Source organism: Homarus americanus, unplaced genomic scaffold (assembly GCF_018991925.1).
Source record: "Homarus americanus isolate GMGI-L3 unplaced genomic scaffold, GMGI_Hamer_2.0 scaffold57548, whole genome shotgun sequence".
NCBI classification, from domain to species: Eukaryota; Metazoa; Arthropoda; class Malacostraca; order Decapoda; family Nephropidae; genus Homarus; species Homarus americanus.
Window position 1 is genome coordinate 17,501 of NW_024713887.1, and position 5,721 is coordinate 23,221.

Consider the following 5,721-nt stretch of genomic DNA (forward strand, 5'->3'; position numbering starts at 1 on the left):
CCTGAAAGAAGAACTGGAACGCCAAAATAGGTGGATGAAGATTGAAGAAGTCATTAAGATAAAGGACTATACTCATGTTTGAAGAAGTGTCAATGGCTGAGAAAGTTTTACAACAGGGCTTTCTAATATTAAACATGTCAGTCACACCACATCAAATAAAGAAGGAGACATTCATCAGTCTGCAAACTTGCTTCTCCTGCTACAAATATGAAGAACACACAACGAGAGACTGTCCGGAAAAAGAAAAAAGTACTGCTCAGATTGTGCAGGCGACGACCATACCTACACTGAATGTAAGAATACACATGTTGGCTGTCTCAACTGTAAGAGAAACGGGAATGCATACATAGGACATAGGACGTTAGCAATGGCATGCCCAATAAAAAACACATGATAAAGTACAAGGAACAAGAAACAAGGAAAAAGGAACAAGACAAGAAGGATACGACATACGTCGAAATAGCCAAGAGAGCGGTCCAAGAGGCTCATAGACCAGAATCCACAGTATTAAACCTAAGTGAGCCAATACATGATAAGGTAATGATTAGTATGATCCATGCACATTTGCACAATATCATTGCACCCGGATCATACAATGAGGAATTAAGGAAAATGTTTAAATTGAATAACCTACCAGGAATGATATTTCCAGAGAATCCACACAATCCGAAAAACTTCTTCTAGACAACATATGCAAACAGCGACTGAGAAAAGACTACATCAAGACAGAACAAAGGTTTGAGCAAGGAGCAACAGCTGATACACAAGGAACAAAAGCGACTGATAGAGATCCCAGACAAATGACTAGAAGTGACAAAGAGAAGATAGAAATAACAAAAGGACAGACAAAGGAGTAGGAGGAGAGAAGATAAGATGGAAACTGATCACAATATACAACCTGAATCTGCTGAAGAAATTGGATTAAAAGTTATCACTACAACAAAACATGGAATCCCAACATCGAGACCAACAGGAGGGACAATAGTAAAAAACTGTGAAGGAGGGATATACAAGTGGACATATCAAGAAAAATCCTTAAGTGAAGATTATGTCTGGTCACTAATTACTACGGACAAACTAAAGATTACGGCCAAAGACTTTAAAATAGTAGACCCGTCAGAGTATAGAAGAGTCAGAAGCGGGAAACAGGATGATAGGTCTCCACTCCAACTGACTGCCACAATCCAAGTATAAGAAATAATGGACAATAGACAAACAGTAAGAACTTTAAGAATAATACAACACAACGTAAGAAACTGGAAGACCGAGAGAATTAACCTAAGTAATATATATCGCGAAATTGACCCTGACATTATACTAATAAGCAGTCACGGTGAGACAGAAAACAACAACATAAAACTCTTTAACTATTATGTAAACCAAAGAAATAAATCGGGCGAGAAAAATGACGGAGTAGCGATAGCGGTTAAAAGAAACTTAAATTTAAACTAATTGATGATGACTTCAGGATGAATTTCTAGCAATAAAAATAAATACAACTCAAGGAGACGTAATTGTGCTACTGCCTTACCTATAGAACCTATTAAAATTGGCCTGTAGTCATCCGATGTACATCTTAGGAGACTTAACACTAGACACGGATTTTGACAATACAAATAACGTCGTGGGAAACGCCATAATCAATTAATAAATTTAGGGAAAATCAATCATCTGGGTCCTAACTTTCCAACCTGGAGAAATCACAATACACAATCGACACCAGACAAAATTTTTACCAACAACAAAGCCTTTTTCAATTACCATATAATACAGGGACCTCTTACAGGCAGTGACCATCTGCCAATTATACTAACACTGTCAACAAGCCCCATACAGATACCAATAAAAAAGAGACTGAAAATGAGTAAAACAGACTGGGACAGCTTCAAAGACGACTTAAGTAATCACCCCTCGATTAACCTACAAGGGAAAACAACAGAAGATATAGACTCAGAAATGGACAGACTGCACTCAGCAATAAAACATCTATAACCAAACACACTCCTACTTCACACTTTAGAACATTACCCAACAACAGACTACCAGAAGAAGTTAAATTAATCCAGACCTATTACAATGAAATAAACAGGTATATGGAAAGACACGGCAGTAACAGATGGCTATTGTTACGAGTTGGGGATTTAGAATATAGTTATACGTCTACCCAGATCCCAACAGGTAACAACAATAAAAAACAAAGACAATCGGACTATAAAAGGGGAAAAGGATGCGAGTTTTCGTTGTATATAATAGAGTACCATAAATCCCTTAACAAAATATTCAGCTTATAAATTACCCTTAACCAAACTTAACCTAAACATTAACAGTATATACATATTAATAAACATAAAACAATCTCGAAGCAAGTGGACGTGGGGAAATTAATACAAGAGATACTAGTACTTAAGTGAGGAGCTGAGATGGCTGACGAGTAAGGCTGAGTATTGTAGAAGACGGTAGGTAGTCACTGCACGTACGTAGGTTTAGAGGATAGATGATCCTGTGGTCACTTCCCAGAGCCAAGTGCTCTCTCCTCGAATTGGAGGTGACGCAAACCAGGATAGGGAGAAGGAAACCTCGGGTGGTAACTAAGACGAGTATCTCGTGTCTCGTCCCTAGATGGCGTTGCTCGTGGTGCTGGGTAGGTAGATCAGGACAATAGATGGCGTGCTTCGTAGTGCTGGGTGGAGGGTTCGTAACACCCCCTCCAAAGACCTCCGTAGCGCGGGGCGCGAAGGAGGTGATCACCTGGTGCGTCTGGAGAGTAGCTGCTGCATTTCCACTGGAGCTCGGGATAAGGAGTCTGCAATCAGGTTATAGGGCTGGGTGAGGAGAGCCCAGCGGAGGATTCGCTGGTTGGAGGTCTTGTTGGTTTGGATGAACGTGAGTGGGTTATGGTCCGGTGAAGACTAGGGTTGTTTGTGGGCAAGACTGGAGGTAACATTCAAACTTCTTTATTGCCAACACCAGAGCCAAGGCCTCCTTCTCTATGGTCGAGTAGTTGGTCTGATGTTTTTTCAACTTGGCGGAGTAATATGCCACAGGGTGAAGAACATCAGTGGTTGGGTCGGGTTGTAGGAGCACAGCCCCCACTCCGACACCACTGGCGTCGATTTGCAGATGGAAGGGCGAGGTGTAGTCAGGCTTGGAGGCAAGGAAGGCTTTGAGGCGGTGGAAAGACTGGTCGCACCTCTGGTTCCAGATGTAAGGGACCGCAGAACTGGTAAGGTCTGTGAGGGGTCCGGCCACGCTGGAGAAGTTACTGCAGAACCGACGGTAGTAGCCGCACATCCCCAGGAAGCGCATGGGTTCCTTCCTCGTCCTTGGAGTGGGGAAGGACAAGATGGCTCTAACGTTTGCGTCCTTGGGTCTCACCATACCATGCCCAACGATATGTCCCAGGTAAGTCACTGAGGCCCGGCCAAAAGCAAGGTTAGCCAGGTTTATGGTGAATCGGTCTCTTGCAGTCGTGCAAACAGTATCTCCAAACGCGCACCAGATGTTCGTCCAGCTGTCCGACACCACCACCAGGTCATCAGGTAGGCGAACGTCCTGGAATCTAGTGGGAAGTTGATGGCCCTCTGGAATGTGGCGGAGCATTACAGAAAAGCCAAACGCCATAACCAAATATTTAAAAGGCCAAATGGAGTTATAAATGCAAGAGATTATTTTGGCCCTATCAAATGAGTCCCACTTGAAGTAATATCCTTTCAATAGGTCCACGGTACTGATAAATTTGGCACAGCCTATGCTGTCTATTATATCTTCAATCAAAGGTAAAGGGTAGGAGTCTGAGACAGTGACCTGGTTCACTTTACGATAATCGGTACAGAAACGAAAAGTGCCATCGGGTTTTGGAATGAGAAGGCAAGGTGAAGCCCAGGGGGAGGTACTAGGCTCAGCTAAGTTATGTTTTAACAAAAAATCTACCTCCTTTTCATAATCTCTCTTTTTTGTGGATTTAGTCGATATGCTGATTGCCTAATGGGTTGTACATCATCTGAGATTAGCTTTATATCATGTTTAAGTATATAGCAAAACCCTGGGAGGTCTGACGTGACTTTAGGAAATGTTGATAATAACTTAGTGAGATCTTTTGCTTGAGATGGATTCAGAACAGAAAAATACTCATCCAAGTTGTTGAGTATGTGACTGTTAGTAGGGTTTTCTTTGGGTAGAGGGAAGTGCAGAATTACTCCAATACAGGTTGACTTATAGCCTCTGGGATGTCTTCCTCTGACTACCTGGAATGGTAAAGTTTCATGAGATTATGTGAACAGTTGTGAATCTTTTCTGCGATCAGAATTATAGTTTATATAGTTGAGAGAGGAGATAGTTTGTATGCCAACTATATATAGGGACCAGTAAAACTTTGCTTTTAAGGGGAGAGCTGGAATGGGTAGAAGAAGTAACTTACTGTCACCTGGGAAGAAAATGATCTTTTAACTAATTTAGGTTGGGACTTCACCATTTTCTTGGACTTTTTTTAAGTTTGACTGAGCAATGGTTAGGACTTCAGTTAATTTGTCCCTTAAAGTGTCAATGTATTGGGAAACTGTTGCGAGCTTAATAGATGGAGTGTCAAACCACTGCTCCTTTACTATTTTAAGGGGTCCCCTTATTTGTCTCCCATATAGTAACTCGAACGGGGAGAAACCCAATGACTCCTGGGGACATTCCCTGATGGCAAAGAGTAACAAGTCTATGCTTTCATCCCATTCCTTTTGGTGTTCTATACAGTATTTTTTGAGCATTGATGTACAATGGTCCACACTGAGGTCTTTCATCACCTGTTTGAAAAGATTGCTCGTAAAATTGGTGCCCTGATCGGATTGGATCTCTTTAGGAATGCCCACTGAAGTGAAAAGGTGCAGATGTTTTGATTACGTTTTTGAAGTGATGCTTTTAAGAGGAAAAACTCAGGATAACGTGTGCTGGTATCATAACTGTGAGCAGGAATTGATTTCCCTTCTTAGTCTTTGGTAATGGGCCACACAATCCCACAACCAATCTTTTTCAAATGGTGTAGAAAATACTAAGGATGGAAGCCCAATAGCAGAGCCAAGATTTTAAGGTATTTTGACACATCCTTCTAAGTCAGGCCAGTAATAGTGTTGGAGGAGCTTTGTATAATGTATATGTTTTCAGGATACCCAAATGTCCTGAAATACCATCATGGGCAAGGGCAATTCATGCTGGTCTGACTGAGGAGGGAATTACCACTTGATGTATTTCAGACCACGTGTCTAGATGGGTAAGCTCAGGGGGTCTATAGGCCCTTATCAAAACCCCTTCCTGATAATAAAAACAAGGAAGGGTGTTAAAATCTTTACACTCAACTGCTGCATGATGAAGTTTATTCAAAGATGGATCAGATTGTTGGGCTTTAATGAGCTCATCCTTACTAATGGTCTTATTGTACAGATCTTCTGTGGGTAGAAAGATATTGGAGGTGGTTTTAGATGAAGAGGGCCCATGTCGCACACTCTGTGACCGGGTGACAGCACAAGATGGGAAAAGATGAGGAATAGTTTCTTTAAGGTCAGTGGTGGAGTTGACAGGTAAGGGAGAGTCGACTGTCTTTATGTTAGGAACCACTAGATCTCCCTGCCAAGTCGACTGCAATAATAAATGAATGCCGCACACAGGCATTGGGTCTTTCCTTATGGCCTTTGCACTTCCCCAGTAATCAAGGGACGTGGGGTACTTTAGCTAAAGGAT